Here is a 16,485-nt window from a genome sequence, read left to right on the forward strand (position 1 = left end):
TTATTCCATACTTTATGAGACTACTGAAACTAAACACTATTGTAAAGAAAGAAGTGTGTGTTTGGGGAGAGGTTCTAAGTGGAAATACGCAGAAACAGCAAACAAGGACACAAACTTTTCCAATGAGGACTGTGTCCAATGGAAAGTTACATTATTCTTCATTTAGTCAAAGCAATGAATGGCCTTACACCTCAATGGTTGGTTGAGCCATACGATGTGGCATAAGCAATCAACAGAAAACTGACCTCTCATACAATAACAGTTGTAAGCAGAAGAAGCAAAAACCAATATAGTGGCCTCACTTCCAGTTAATTGTCTGAAAAGGTAGCCAACTGTATTCAATATCCAATGGCTGATTTATAAATAACCATAAATATTAGCAAAATGTATTAATATGTCTAGGGAGCCTTGACCAGGACAGCCTGATCTGCCCAGACCTTGGAAACTAAGAATAGCCACTCTTGTTTTTGGATAAGAGATCACTATGGAATACCAGGGTGGTTACCCAGAAGCAGGCAATGCCAAACCACCTCTGAACATCTCTTGGTTTGAAAACCTGATGTGGTCACCATAAATCAGCTGTGGCTTGACAGCAAAAAAGTAATATTAAAAAGTAAACCTCTGCAGTGTTCAAGCAACAATGCAAGAGGTAATAGCTCGAACTTGGGCACTCAAAAGAGGTATTTATGGCTTGTCTGCACATTTGTAACCTATTACAAATTGTAAGCTGTTATGTTAACATGGCAAACAGCTACTGAGGCTAACCAAAAATAAGTTATGAAGGGTTAATACTGCCAACAAATGTGATTTAAAAAAAAAATAAAAAAATAATGAGAATTCAGGAATCAATAGGATGATTTTCATATTCTTAAAGAGAATGTTTGATTTTATTTGCCCAGTGATTGGTCAAGGAATGCCTGATGCTGTAGGAATCACTAGAACTTAGAAGACATGGATGGATCCAACCAGTTACTGGCCAGGATATCATGGGACCTCCTTTGAGCTTTCCAAAATTAGCATACCACAAATATCTAACTCTGATTCTTAAAAAAAATCTTTCATTTCAACAACTCATCATTCAACTCATGATACTTTCAATATTATGAATGATACTGACACTTTGAGGAAGTTAATTCTCTGGATTTAAATTAGATTAAAAGAAGAGATTTTTTTTTTAACCAAGGAACATTATCACAGAAATACAATCAGTGCTTGCCCATTCATTTATTTTAACATGCTATGAACCCACCACTCGTCACAAGCCTAAGGTGACTAACAATAATTCATCCATATACAATTAAATTATATTAAAGTAAAATAGCAACTGTCTAATACACTGTTCCTCAACAAAAATCGCAAACAAAAGCCATTGGAGGTGGTTTTCATGCCTCCCCCCCCCCAACAATCAGCAAGAAGAGCTTTAGTTGGGCCTGCAAAAGAATTTTCTTCCATAGCTGAATGACAGCAACTGAGAAGGCCCAATAACTGGATGTATTCAGGCAAATCACGAAGAGGCAAAGATCTGCACAACATAGGTGGGTAGATTTGCAGGGGAAGAGACGGTCTTTCAGATCCTGGAGTATTGGAATGACAATTAATCTTGTCTCTTTCCCATCTGGGGAGGGATCATGGCTCAGCAGGTACAGACTTCCATGCAGAAATATCAACTCAATTCTCCATCGCTTCCAATAAAAAGGAGCAGGTGATACGAGAGGCCTCTACCTGGGAACCTGGCGATCTCCTGCTAGCCAGAGTAGACAATACTCACCTCGACAGATCAATATGTGTGACTTCAGCTTTGCATGTTCCTCATTTGACATTCACAGAAGCATTAAATCATCTTGCGCTACGCTGCTGCCATCGAACCAACAAACGTGTCCTGGGGCATCCTACGTACTAAGAAAATTACTGTGGCAGAAGCTTTTATGAGCCAGAGCCCACGTGTCGTGGTTCGGTCCTTGGTGGCTTGGGAACCGGACCGAACCCCGACATCAGAGGGGCCCGCGATCACGGAGGCGGGGCATGGTGATCACAGGCAAGCCGGCAGCTGGGCGCCCCACCCGATCGTTGAGGTGGCAATGGCCGCTAAAGAACCTCAATGTCCCTCTCCACCTTTTTGACAAGGGCCCGGAGATGGCCCTTTTTGTCCCAGCCCTTTGTCCCAGGAAAATGGGCCATCGGGAACCCCGGAAAACCTCGCATATGGGCATGAGTCATGATTGTATCAGCATGTTCCCTCCGCAAGTACTGGGCGGGGCAATACAGCCTAAGGAGGCGAGTTTTGTATAAAAGAGAGCTTCCACCTGGAGTTCGGTGGAAGCTCTTACTCCATACCAGCGGACTCCACGTTGCTGAAAATAAAGCTTGTTCCTGTTGTATCGTTCACCAGGCCTGGCGTGACGTTTTCTTCAAAAGGGGCTCCCCTGTTTTGTTTCAGTTAGCAAGCGGGTTCCCGACATCGTAAGAGCTTCCCACCGAACTCCAGAGGTCGGCATCGCATCCGAGCGCCTATCGGGACGGATCCAGAGATGGCGTTTTCAAGCAACGAGGCGGCCTCGACCCCCACGAACCCCGGGAACATGAGTTTAATGTCCCCGGGAGATTTCCTCCGAAAATCGGGGGGCCAGGAGCAGCCGTCCGGGACCCCGAGACCCTCGGCAGCGGCGGCCAAGGGAAGGCGCCGGGCCATGGGGTTCCCAAGCACGGCGGGGAGCGCGCCAAGGTCTGGGGGGTTGGCCCCAACCTGGGACACCCAGCTGAGGCAGACGCTTCGCCCGGTAAGACCTGAGGAATCCCTAGAGGACCTGCGGCGGGCCATGGCGGACTTGGCCAGGCGCTTGCAGGCAGCTGAAGCCCGTGAGCAAGCTCGGGCCGGGCCCGGAGGGACTGGTAATACAACGGGGGAGGGGATCGCGTCGAGTGAGGACGCCTCCAGCGACGAGGACGAGCCCGGCATTGGTGAGCGGGCCCCGGACCCCGACCCGGAGCAGTTTTCAGTCCCGAGTAGGCGAGACGGCCAGCGGAGAGGCGAGACAGCAGAGGATCTCGGGGGGGCGGGTGAGCCGACGGGCCGGCGAGAGCCGGGCCAACGCAGGAGCGACGTGCAAGGCAGGGAGCGGCACGGCGTCTTTGGGCAAGTTGGTAGCCGGTGGAGCGGAGCAGGACGAGACGGCGGACGCCGAGAATCCCGGATCCGGAGGGGGTCGGACTACTCTCCAAAACGTTCCCCCCCAGAACTTAAGGCGCGTTTCGACGGGACGCCGGACGACCTCCCGCAGTACCCCCACACCGCCGCACGGACTGCGCTATCAACATCCCAGAGGGGGCGGTACTGCCCAAAGGGCGCATCTACAAAATGAGTGAGGGTGAGCTCAAGGACCTCCGGGAGTTTTTGGAAAAAAATCTGGCCCGAGGTTTCATCCGGCCCGCTTCCAGTCCCATGGGAGCTCCAGTCTTGTTCGTCCGGAAAAAAGATGGGTCCCGACGGCTGTGCCAGGACTACCGGGGCCTCAACGCCATCGCAGCGGGGAACGCTTACCCCCTCCCGCTGATCCCGGATTTGCTGGCCCGGCTGGGTAAAGGGACTCTGTTCACTAAGCTGGACCTAAGGGAGGCGTACTACCGGGTACGCATCCGGGAAGGGGACGAGTGGAAAACAGCGTTTAACTGTCAATTGGGGCAATTCGAATTTAAAGTGATGCCGTTCGGTTTAAGTGGGGCACCTGGGGTTTTCATGAGTCTAATTAATGAGGTGTTGCAGGACCTTCTGTTTCAGGGGGTGGTTGTTTATTTGGATGACGTCCTGATCTACAGCCAAGATCCCCAAGAGCACGTGACCCTGGTGAGGGAGGTGTTAAAGCGCCTGCTGGCAAACCACCTATACGTGAAGCTGGCTAAGTGCGAATTCCACCGTCCCTCCCTGGACTACTTGGGTTACCGCATCTCAGCCCAGGGCATAGCTATGGACCCCGAGAAGGTGCAGGCGGTGCTGGCCTGGGAAAGGCCCCGCACCCGGAAACAGCTACAAAGCTTCCTGGGGTTTGCTAACTTTTTTAGAGGCTTCATCCCCAGGTACTCCTCCGTAGTGGCTCCCCTCACGGACTTGCTAGGTACCAAGGGGAGAGGTCCTCGCGCCACGCGGCCCAGCGCAGCGCTCGGCTGGAGTGAGAAATCGGAGGCAGCGTTCCTGGCCCTCAAGCAAGCTTTCGCGTCTGAGCCCACGCTACTGCACGTCGACCCAACCCAGCCGATGGTGGTACAAGTCGACGCCAGCGACGCAGCAGCCGGGGCGGTTCTCCTGCAGCGAGACAAGGCGGGACAGCTGAGGCCGGCGGCCTACCTCTCACGAAAATTCGCCGAAACGGAGCGGAACTGGTCTACCTGGGAGAAGGAGGCGTTTGCGATTAAGTTCGCCCTCACCGAATGGCGGCATTGGCTGGAGGAAACAAAAGAACCGTTCGAGGTCTGGACAGATCACAAGAATCTGGAGGCGCTCCGGCAACCCCGATCCCTGAACGCCAAGCAGATGAGGTGGGCGGAGTTCTTTTCGCGGTACAATTTCAAGCTGGGTCACATCCCCGGCAGAGAGAATTTCCTCGCGGACGCCCTCTCCCGTCTGCCGCATCATGGGGAGGGGTACGTTCCCTGCACCAGGTCTGTGTTTGGTGAGGAGCAGCTGGGACGGGGGGTCGTCACTAGGCGTCGGGCCAGGGGGGAATGGGAGCCCGACCCGGCGGCCGCCCCGCTCCGAGACCGCCTAGTGGCAGCTTACGGGACAGACGAGGAGCTGGCTGAGCTCCGGGACTCTTTGATTTTGGACTCCGGTCTCTGGCGGAGGGGGGAGGCTGTCTACGTCCCGGAAGGGCTACGACGGGAAGCCCTCAGCCTCTGCCACGATGCTAAGACCGCCGGGCACTTCGGTTTCGTAAAATCCTGGAAGTTGGCCCGGCGGCGGTTTTGGTGGCCCAGTCTGCGGCGGGACACAAAAGCTTACGTCAGTGGTTGTCCTGTCTGCCTGACCTGCAAGCCGGGGGTTGGCAAGCCGAAAGGTCTGCTGCACCCGCTCGAGGTCCCGACCCGGCCGTGGTCAGTGATCTCCATGGACTTTATAACAGACTTGCCTCCCAGCAAGGGGAAAACGGTGATCTGGGTGGTGGTAGATCTATTTTCCAAACAGGCCCACTTCATTCCTTGCGCCAGTGTCCCCAGTGCTTCACAGTTGGCTCGGATGTTCCTGGATCACGTGTTCCGACTGCACGGGCTGCCGGACAAGGTGATTTCCGATCGGGGCTCACAATTCGTGTCCCGGTTTTGGCAAGCTTTCCTGCGCCTGTTAGACATCGAGCAAGGGCTGAGCTCCGCTTACCACCCCCAGACGGACGGGCAGACCGAGCGGGTTAATCAAGTACTGGAGCAGTACTTGCGGTGTTTCGGTTCCTATCATCAAGACACCTGGGTGCCCCTGCTCCCCCTGGCCGAGTTCGCGTACAACAACGCTGACCACAGCAGCACGGAGATGTCGCCTTTTGCCGTCATCTACGGGACAGACCTGAGACACTTCCCGGAGCTTGGAGAGGTCCCCGCCCGGGAATCGGCCGACCTTCGCGAGTGGGGGAAGCGTGCCGGGAGCTGCTGGAAGTCGCTGCAGGAGCAGCTCCACAAAGTCAAGGCAGCGCAGAAAAAGGACGCCGACCGGAAGAGACGACCAGCTGAGGAGATCCGACCAGGGGATCGAGTTTACCTTTCCACCCGGAACCTACGTTTGAACTTGCCCAGCAAGAAGCTAGGCCCTCGGTTTTTGGGGCCTTTCGAGGTCTTGGCCCCGATCAACGGAGTTTCGGTCAAGCTCAAGCTCCCCAAGAACCTCCGGCACATCCATCCCGTCTTTCACGTAAGCCTTCTAAAAAAAACCCCGGACGGTGACGCTTGGCACCCCGTGTTTTCCCCACCAGCGCCCGAGGTCCTGCCGGGTGGGGAGCACCACGAGGTGGCGGATATCCTGGACTCTAGACTCCACAGGGGGAAGTTGCAGTACCTCGTGGAATGGAAGGATTTCGCTTTGGGGGACCGGGAATGGGTCTGGGCAGCGGACGTCCTTGCGCCCCGACTCACTGAACGTTTCCACAAGCGGTATCCTGGCCGTCCCGGGGGGTTGGAGAATGGACCTTTGGGGGGGCAGAATGTCGTGGTTCGGTCCTTGGTGGCTTGGGAACCGGACCGAACCCCGACATCAGAGGGGCCCGCGATCACGGAGGCGGGGCATGGTGATCACAGGCAAGCCGGCAGCTGGGCGCCCCACCCGATCGTTGAGGTGGCAATGGCCGCTAAAGAACCTCAATGTCCCTCTCCACCTTTTTGACAAGGGCCCGGAGATGGCCCTTTTTGTCCCAGCCCTTTGTCCCAGGAAAATGGGCCATCGGGAACCCCGGAAAACCTCGCATATGGGCATGAGTCATGATTGTATCAGCATGTTCCCTCCGCAAGTACTGGGCGGGGCAATACAGCCTAAGGAGGCGAGTTTTGTATAAAAGAGAGCTTCCACCTGGAGTTCGGTGGAAGCTCTTACTCCATACCAGCGGACTCCACGTTGCTGAAAATAAAGCTTGTTCCTGTTGTATCGTTCACCAGGCCTGGCGTGACGTTTTCTTCAAAAGGGGCTCCCCTGTTTTGTTTCAGTTAGCAAGCGGGTTCCCGACACCACGTTGTCAGATGCGACTAAATGGAATCTAAGAAATCTGCATTGCACACCACCATCGGTTCTTGGAGACATCAGTGAAAGTATACAAAGAAGAGGCTGTCTCAAAACACATGACTTCCCAACTCAAAGTGGTGTATTAGAGAAAGCCTCACTGCCGACAGCACAGTCTCCAGCTGATCCATTCACAGTCCATGTTGGAGTCCAGTCATTTTTGTATGGATTAGTGGAAGATATCTATACATGCTGAGAAGAGCCATTCTTGCTACATCCCAGGTTGCTTGGAGGTAGTTCCCAACAGACATCTGAAGGCAACCTTCAAATTATCATTTGGCCACTATAATTCTTGACTACTGTATATATCAGGAAACAAATACAAATTTTAGAGGACCCCATTTGTAAGTCGTACAGGGCAAACCTTCATATATTTAAACATTTTCATGAAATGGGCAAATTATTGGAAATGAAAATTTTAACAAGCTTATCACATAAAACACCACAAATGAAGATTTAAGACATCGGTCCAGTATGTGTGATATTTATAAACGAACTGAGAATATTCACAGTGCAATTTTCTAGAGTTAGTCCAGTCTAAACACAATGATTTTGGCGAGTTTAGAGTGGAATAACTTTTCACAGAATACAGAGCCTTTTAACTTGTACCAATTCCTCAATAAGGGCATTTGTGTAGATGTTTATCTGTTCTTACTGCTTATGTCCTGCCTGAAGTAATTATCATCTATTTTCACACCAAGTTTCTGTGGTGCAGATTATGGTCACTCTGAATTGGTAAAGCATCAGAACAAGTGACTTCAAAAATTAATACCTGGCATTTCTATTAAGAATAATGGTGAACTAGTCTAATGGCAAGCTAGTTAGAAATGGCAAGCTAGTCTAAACTCAGGGCCATTTCGCACGGCTTCAAAATAGCACAATGGTTGCTAATTGGAAACGCTACTAATTTGCTATAACCCACGACGTCGTAGACAATCTGCAACAATCCTGAAACCGACCCGCCAAAAGCGCTTCGTTGTGGCGCTTTCAGGGGAATCCAGAAAAGTGGATTCACCCTCCGGATAGCGATACACTCCTGCAACCAATCTGCAACACTAGCGCTAAAGACCTGTGCGTTACCATTGTTGCTGGTTCTTCAAAGTCCCTCCCCCTGGCTCTCTCCTCCAAACTTCCGGCGAAGCGATCGCCATTTTTTTTTCTCCGAGCGAGCGGGGATAAACGCACCGGCGAGCCTCTTTCTGTTTAGAGGCTTCCCTGGCTTCAGTCCTTCACCTTTAGTCACTAAGCACAAACCACTTAAAAGCCCGTTTGCTGAAATAAAGTCCCTTTATTTTTTACACATAAATTCAGCCGAAAATCGAGCCCGTGAGAAGGGGGGGGATTTTTTTTTATCACTCGAGGCAGCGTGCCAACGATCATACAATCAAACGACAGCTCACATTAGGCAGCTGGATGGGTCTCTCCGTTGCAACGAATCTACCTAGATTCGTTGCTATGGGTCTGTTTTTTTTTTTTAAACCTTTCTTAAAGGGAAAGGGGCTGTTTGGGAGCATGCTAACGGCTGCCCATTGGCTGCTTGACGGCCAGGGGCGGGACGAGCTTGGCAATAGCGCTTCCTTTCTAGCGATTTCTGCCGAGACCGGAAGCCTGTGGGAAACGCTAAAAAACGCAACTGATTCCACTACAAAGCCAGGTGTGCAAAACGACGAATTCCACTATTTTAAATGGCGATTTTTCATTCAGTGACCAATTTGCAACAAAGATCCCCGTGCGAAATGGCCCTCAGTTACACCCTTCTAAGCCCAATGAAATGATTTACAAGGGTGTACCTCTGCTTAGGACTGAACTGAAAGTGACCCGGATCATGTTTTAAGCCAATGGGTGTCACAATGCTTACTCTCCCCTCCCTTCATTAAAGGCCAAACAGGTTATCCTATCTGAAAATAAAATGTCTACAGGTTCCTAACATCAATGACATGTCTTTCTTCCCATTCAACACCATCTACTTTGACTTCTGCTCTAGCACAACCCGAGAGCTGGATGGTCATAAGTCAAATGCAGCATCTTACAGTACACAGAAACAGCAAGAGAAAGAGCTCCTTCGTGTTGCAGGGCAAGAACCGCTCCAATGAGAAGCAAGCAATAAGGCACTGGGATTCTAATATGGCACAACAAAATATTCCAGTGTAGTAAACAGACCTCCAGAGAGTCTTCAACCTTCAATGAATTCTTTAATAAGCAGAATTCTTAATCAATCCCGACATGTTTTGCTGTGTGGCTTTATCAAGGGACATCACATTTCAAATTGTTTGCAACTGGAAACCAGTTTTAGGAGAACAATCTCTTAACAGAGAACCTGGTGCAGATGGTTTTTAACCTGAGTACCATTACAGCCAACCCAAGACCTTTATACAAAATTATATAAACCACCTAGCTCAGGATTGATAAATAAAGCTGCTTATTAAAGAATTTATTGAAGGTTAAGACTCCCTAAAGGTCTGTTTACTATATTGGATTATTTTGCTGTACCATGTTGGAGTCCCAGTGCCTTACTGCTTGCCCCTTGTTTGGTTTCTCACTGGGTCCCACCCCTCCTACTTTATTTTTGCCAGTGAGAGGCCAGGCATGCGCAATGTGTCCTCTTATCAGTGACGCCATGAGCCATGCTCAACCGTGTGTGCGCAGAATAAAACTCTTGATCTTTGCCTCTAAGTTTTAAGTTTAATTTCCCTTTTTGGAAACTGCTGCATCTGTTGCTTGCAATGTGCATGAAACATAACTCACCCGAAGGAAGAGGGGAAAGCAAGAGTACAGCCGAAGCAAAAAAAAAAACAAAACTGCTGCATTTCCTACTGGGGGTTATACCCGTCAGTATTTTACTAGTCTGATCATTAAAACTGTACCCTGTCTGGTAATCGATATTGGGGATACAAGATCCCGACAGAGCTATCCATAACATAAAGATTACATTAGGGCTCTATCATCGACAACCAGATTTGGCCCTAGATTCACCCGACTGCCAAGGTTCTTCCTTTCTACCACTTTCTACCATCTGAGTTCAACCCAGGTTGGACCTGGATCTAGGAGGCAAAGCTGACTGTGTCAATTCTGAGGAGATGGTGCCAGATAATTTTTTTGAGCTGACTTGGACAACGGGACCAAGGCTTTGAGAGCTTTCTCTTACAATATTACTAAGTTCTGACACACTATCCTCTCCCATGAGTTTGGGGAGTGAAGCATTAGCAGGCCTTATATGTGAGAACATTATGCCCTTTACCCAAGAAGACATAGTAAGTCATGTTCATCAGTTTGGGTCATCACACCGCAATGGGTGCATTTTTTTTGGGGGGGGGAAGCCTTTCGAGCCATGGTATAAGTCAAAAGCCAGAACATCCCCGGTGAACCTGGGAAGCAACTCCTCCCCATGCAAAACCCCCCAGGAAATTAACAAAAGAGCCTTCTTCAGTGGCAAAAGAGGAAGAGGGTGGGGGAGATGCTGCATGTGAGCACATGTCCCCTGGGCAGGAATAAGCTTCCTGGCTCCATCTCACAGCACCCCCTGGAGGTTCCTAGCTGTAAAGACCTCTTCAGTGGTAGGCCTGCTCATGCACACTCCCAAAGTGGGGCTGCTCAGAAGATTGTTGATGAACTACCAACTCCCATGCCTGTGACAGCCATGCCAAAGGTTGACCTTCTGTGCATCTCCTCTCTCCTTCCAATCTCCCCAAACTGCACACTTGCATGCCACTGGATATGGGCTGCTCTGAAGTAATCCCACAGAAATCCATGATAGAAGGTGTGCTTTCCTGCCTGATCCACTGTGGATTTAGGCAGCAGTCTATGAACACTCAGAGTTATCCATATAATATTATCATTGCCACTCTCTTCTACCTCACAGAACTCACAGACCTGCAACCCTCTCTCAGGCAAACGGAAGAACAAATTTAGAGTCCAGGGACATCTTTAGGACCAACACATTTTTATTCAAGGTATGAGCTTTCATGCGCATGCACACTTCTGCAGATACAATTGTGCAAATGCTGCTGTAACAATGGTGCATCTCACATCCTTTTACTTGTATGCAGTGCACAGATACTATATAAGAATTCAATCTCACCATTATATTACAATAAAACCTGGTTGGTGGCATAAGAAGCATAATGAAACCCCAGACGTGGCAGGATTGTTCAGAATACAGTTGGGAAGCATGGCTGTATATATGCCCTTCCCCTCCAGGCCCATCATTGGCCGTTTTAGGGGGACATGATTACGTATGATCAGTAAATGTTTAACAGATTTGAAAAATATATTCAAAATTAACTCCTACCCATTGAGGAAACCCTTACAGGAACCCCAGGGTTCCACAAAACCCTGGTTGAGAAAGCCTGGGATATGGAATATAATGGACCAAGAGTCTCCTTCAGTGTAAGACAGTTTCATGTGTTCATGTTAATTGTGTGTGTGGGGGTGGGGTGGTGTACACTAGTCATTTAAACCTTGCCTTCCTGCATCCTGTGGATTCTTTTCATTCTCATTCTCTCCACCCTTTTGTGATAACTTCATAACTGTCATGTGCCATGAAAGCATGTGGCAGGAAAAGATATACGCATTGTTGTTATGGAGCAGGGCATCCCAAACAAGATGGCGCTTGGGGCTTTCTGCAGGACGGCATATCCAGGCTGGACCCGCCACTGAAATTATGACATTTGCTTTGTGAGGGTTATATGTGATTGCTTGAGAGGTGGCAGCAGCTCCATGAAAGCAGGAGCCACCTGATCGGCAACATAAAGAACGTGTCCATTCTGCGTTAGAGATTAGAGGAGTTTTGGCTAATCCAATTTCTTTCTGGTGACATAAGAGGAGTCTGATCTGTCTTTGGGGAAAAAATGAGTGTCTTTCAGAGGAGGCTGTGTATAGTATCCTTGCCTAGTACTTCTTAGTCCCTTCTGGCCTAGAAACATGTTTGGCCTGTGGTCATACCATGTGCAGCCACTGAGACTGTACATGCACAGACTCCAATTCTTTGGTTTTAATGTTGCCCTTAATCTTAATGTGCACTTAATCATAATAAATATTATAATAAATATAATAATAAACATTTGTATTTTGATTTTAATCTGTTTTGCTGCTCAACCTTCAGGCTGGGTTTTTCTTACCTTTTTGGTAGAGAGTTTAAGCCAAAATATGCGAGTCTCATTCCTACAGATTTACATGGGGCCAATTGCCCTGTATGCCAGCCTCTGTTTTAACTGGTTTTTAGACTATAAAATAATGTACATTCTCAAAGCTTATTTGCTTTAACACTTGTTCAATAAATCCATTTGGGAACTGCTGTGTGGAACAGCAGTGGTACCTTGTGCTTCTGACGTGTTATCAGTGATACGAATCACTAAAATAAATGGCTCCTTGAGAGAAATGCGCAGAAGACACGATTTTAAGCGGATAGAAGCAGGAAAGTCTTAACTTGCATCTCTTGTGCATGACATATTTGTGTTTCAAGACAAGAGAACATTAAGAACAATAGACACTAGCTTTGTATAGGACACTGGGGTGGGGGAGGGTCCTTACAATATGCAAAAGTGAATGAAAACTTCTGTACCAGAGCTCCCATATAAATATTGAGCTCTGTGTGTGTCCATGTGCCCCCCCAAATTTGAACTGTGCATGTACAGGACTAATTAATTGGATCGATCCAATCCTCCAGTATGTTAGACACAGAGGGAGCCCAAACAAAAGCCATTTTAAACCCTTAAACCAAGTTCTTCCACAATTAAATCAAACATTCAGAGATTGTATGATCTTTTCCTTGAAAGCATGGAGACTTGTATCAAGGTAAATATCACTCAAGTTTGAAACACATAGTTTTGTTTTTCCAGCCTGCTTTTGCTAGGTTGAGCTTAGCTAAATCTGCTTTATAGAAGCCAGCTTTCTAAATCATACCTAGCCACAAAACAGAAAACTGACTAACCAGGGATCCATCACATCTCTAAATGCTACTCTACATTTTCCTGCTGAATTAGGTAACGTTGTGACATAGTTTTTCCACTCTTCGAGTACGACCCTTCTTCCCTACCTCAAATGAGCATTTCTAGTATTTACTGGTGCCTCAAGAGACTTACCTGCGTCTCTAGCCTTCTATACAATTTTCTCACATTGATTATACAGGGATGTTCACGCCGATTGTCATTTTATTCCAATTTACTAATCTTATGAGGTTCCAGCTGCAGGATCAAAACTTAAGTCCTGTGATTTTGCTTCCATGATTGTCTAATTTCAATCTGCACTGCATACAGCCTGGGATCGTCTGAAATCTCAGTACAAGGGTGTTCATCGGGACTTCATTATATCTAAATACTTAGGCATATCTGGCTGCTTACCTCTTACAAAATCATTCTTTATTTCAGCCAATGATTATAAACTTGGCTTTTAAACCAGTTATTCAGTAGGTCCACACACATTTAAATTTTATTTAGAACACTTTTATACCACTTTACAATAGGGTGACTCAAATACAGTTTTAAGTTGCATTTTCTGCATCTTGTAAGGGACAAAGGCCATGTGACATTCTGCATCATGTTGCTTTCTGATGCTGGCATGTACTGGATGGCCAGCAATGAAACCTTCAACTGCTTTATTTTGTGGAACTTTTGGATGGGCTATCTCTTATGCTGATAGGATACGGAGGGTATTTTATTAAACAGCATCTTAAAAGTTCTTGCAGCTGTCTTCATCCAGTATGAGTTGTTAGCATCCCCACCAGGCATCAAGCATGCTGGAAGACCTGGCAACAAATAACTTGTGAATTATACTTCCCAGTGCAAGGAGAACTGATGTGCTCTTGACCATTTTGTCCAAGCACTCAACTGAACAAAGCACAGCATTATTCTACCTAATCAAATATCTCTTGCTGCGCATGGTAGCTCCTTCACCCATTTTATTTACTTCATTGTGCAACAACCCATGCCTTCAAACATATCTGGACATCTTTTCTTAACTTATTCTAAAATAAGAAGACTCTCTTATAAATTCCATTGCTATTTTTAAACTTAGCTTTAAGGATTGCAAAACATTCAATTCCATTGCTAGTTTTGCTGGCACATACAAAACTAAACACCTGCAACTTTATGTGCATTTTTGGGAGAGAAGTTTCATACTATACCGAGTTGATGCCTTCCACAGACTGCCAGTACAGGTAATGCTAAAATAATGAGTCAGATTAGGGGTGGACAAACTGTGGCTCGCTAGATGTCCGTGGACTGCAATTACCATATGCTTGCAGGGACCATGGACGTCTAGGGAATCACAGTTTGGCCACCCCTGGGCTAGATGCTTCCTGTATTTTTATGTTGCAGCTTATTTGTTGCCTACTCAATTTTGAGTAAGCGGACTGTCAGTATGACCTTTGAACCTACTGAGATGAAGGGATACACTTCATCATTCTGCTCCCTGCTTCCCCAAATTGCAGCTAAGAATACTGCTGAGTAGTTCTTTCTGCATTCTTCTTCCATGTGTTCTCCATCTCCAGGGTTTCTATGTCCCTCTGGACCATTTAAATGGCATACTCTTTAAAAGTGATTTTCTTCGTGACAGTTCATGCATATTTCCCCTAGAACAGGACACAAATCTCCCTTTGCATGCTGCAGCACACATATTTTGCAAGCCTATAGAAGTTATTCAATTGCTGTATATTTTTCTCCTGCTAGAGACTATACTGCACCTTGCACCCTTGTGGTATTGACACTTAGTTTGGTTGTTATTAGCAATCATTTTCTTTTGTGCTTCAGATCTCTCAGGCACTCTGGCGAGTCTTGCGTTTTGTCCTGGAATTGAATGTTCTTCCTTGAACAGCTTTCCCTGTAGCTCTTTGCAGTTTGATCCCATAAGAATGTTCTTTGTTCAGCATGTCTTCCCCATCTCTGAAAGCAAAGTCTGAATATTATAACAGCAGCTTGATCACCCACTCAACAGTTGCTGTTAGACCTTGGCTTCTCTTGTATCTTCTCCCTCTGTATTGCGGTATTTTTCCTTAGTATGCAGACCACTTTTCTGCCTCTGGTCCCGCAGCTACTAGCTGCATGAACTCCCCCCCCCACCTTACCAGTTCTCTGCTGTGTTCCTGCTTTCGAAATCCAGAGTACTGTACTGTGTCAAGGCCGTAGTTCAGGCTTTCTCCACTTTTTAACGGTTGAAACCTCCTGAAAAATTCTTCAGGTTTTGAGAAACTCCAGAAGTAGTATGATCATGCAGAATGGGACCACCCAGGGCCCTCCCCTTCCCACCCCCCTCCAGGTCCATCATTGGCCATTGGGGGGGGGAGATTGGCATGACTATATATGGTCATATCACTCAATAAATGTTTAACTTTTTTAAATGTAAAAAAGAATTAACTCTCACCCATTTGGGAAACCCTTCCAGGGTTGTCAAGAAACCCCTGGTTAGGGTTTCATGAAACCCTGGTTGAGAAAGCCCACCATAGACTGTCAAACCCTGATGTCATTCTTTGTCCTCTACTGGAGAAAAGGGAAAATCCAAACAGAATAGAATAAACAGTAGAACTTTACTGAAAAATTTATACTATCAGTTCCCAGCTTTCTGCAGCTGAGTCAAACTTAGCTGTGTTAATTCTCCAAAAGCCAAACCACATGGATCATAACATAATGGATCCATACACCAGAACTTAAAGGGACCACATAGCAGATGGTTAATCAACCACCTACATACATTACAAGGACTGTAGCGCAAGGGCTGCATTTCAGTTTCATGCAATAAAATTATGACTCAAAAGACAAATGAAGGGTTTATTCTTGTTCGCTTAAGCTACTCATGCTCTATTAAGCAATCCCACAATTAAGCCCTAGAGCTCATAATGCGGGGGAGATATATGGGGGAAACATTTATGAAAATATATATTACAATAAAGTATTACATCCCAATTGCTAGTGTACTAAAGCAGATCTGACAGAGTCCAGGGATTACATCAGAAGAACCTGTATACGGAAAGAGGCTTGAGAGAACAAAACTTCCAAGTCACAAGTCACAAATGATACAACTCTGTAAGGCGGGGTAGTCAACCTGTGGTCCTCCAAATGCTCATGGACTACAATTCCCACGAGCCCCTGCCAGCAAACGCTGGCAAGGGCTCATGGGAATTGTAGTCCATGGACATCTGGAGGACCACAGGTTGACTACCCCTGCTGTAAGGTACTTGGATAGTAGAAACAGCCTCAGATGCAATAATTCAGCACAGCTGACTCTTCCAACCACTCAGCACCAATAAACTGGCTGCCCAATAGATGAAATAATAGGCTGTACAGAACACACACTCTCTCTCAACCCAACCCATCTCAGAGTAGTTGTGCAGATAAAATGGTGGAGAGAAGGATGATACTCAGCTCCGGGGAGAAAAAGCAGGATCAAAATGTGCATTTGGCCAAAGATAGCCTCTGAAGCTCTGTCATGTCCATGCACAGAAACTTCAGTCCCTTCCTGAAAAACCCTCTGGACTCTTGTCCTGTTTGCATATTTCCACTCTCATGTTATAGCTCCAAAATACCTAAAAACTGAGTGCGCATCCAAGCGCAGTGTTGTATGACTGCTATTTCTGCTGGAAGACAAAGAGCTGAACATAGCTTAGAAAAACTCATTTCCGTCTTTGTTTAGTATTGTACAGCAAACATTAGTGGAGCCACTAGAGAACGGTTACTAAATAGCATCACTAGGGGGCAGCATGATAAAAGTTTAGATATCTTGAATGACTTTTTAAAATAAGAAATTCA

The 16,485-nt window shown here is 47.1% G+C and overlaps 1 protein-coding gene across 1 annotated transcript in view; it reads right to left on the bottom strand.

Moving 5' to 3' along the window:
- Positions 1–16,485, bottom strand: part of PTPRN2 (protein tyrosine phosphatase receptor type N2) — a 532,892-nt gene that overhangs the window by 78,862 nt on the left and 437,545 nt on the right. The gene's annotated exons all lie outside the window — the stretch shown is intronic.

This window comes from Paroedura picta, chromosome 11, assembly GCF_049243985.1.
Source record: "Paroedura picta isolate Pp20150507F chromosome 11, Ppicta_v3.0, whole genome shotgun sequence".
Taxonomy (NCBI): domain Eukaryota; kingdom Metazoa; phylum Chordata; class Lepidosauria; order Squamata; family Gekkonidae; genus Paroedura; species Paroedura picta.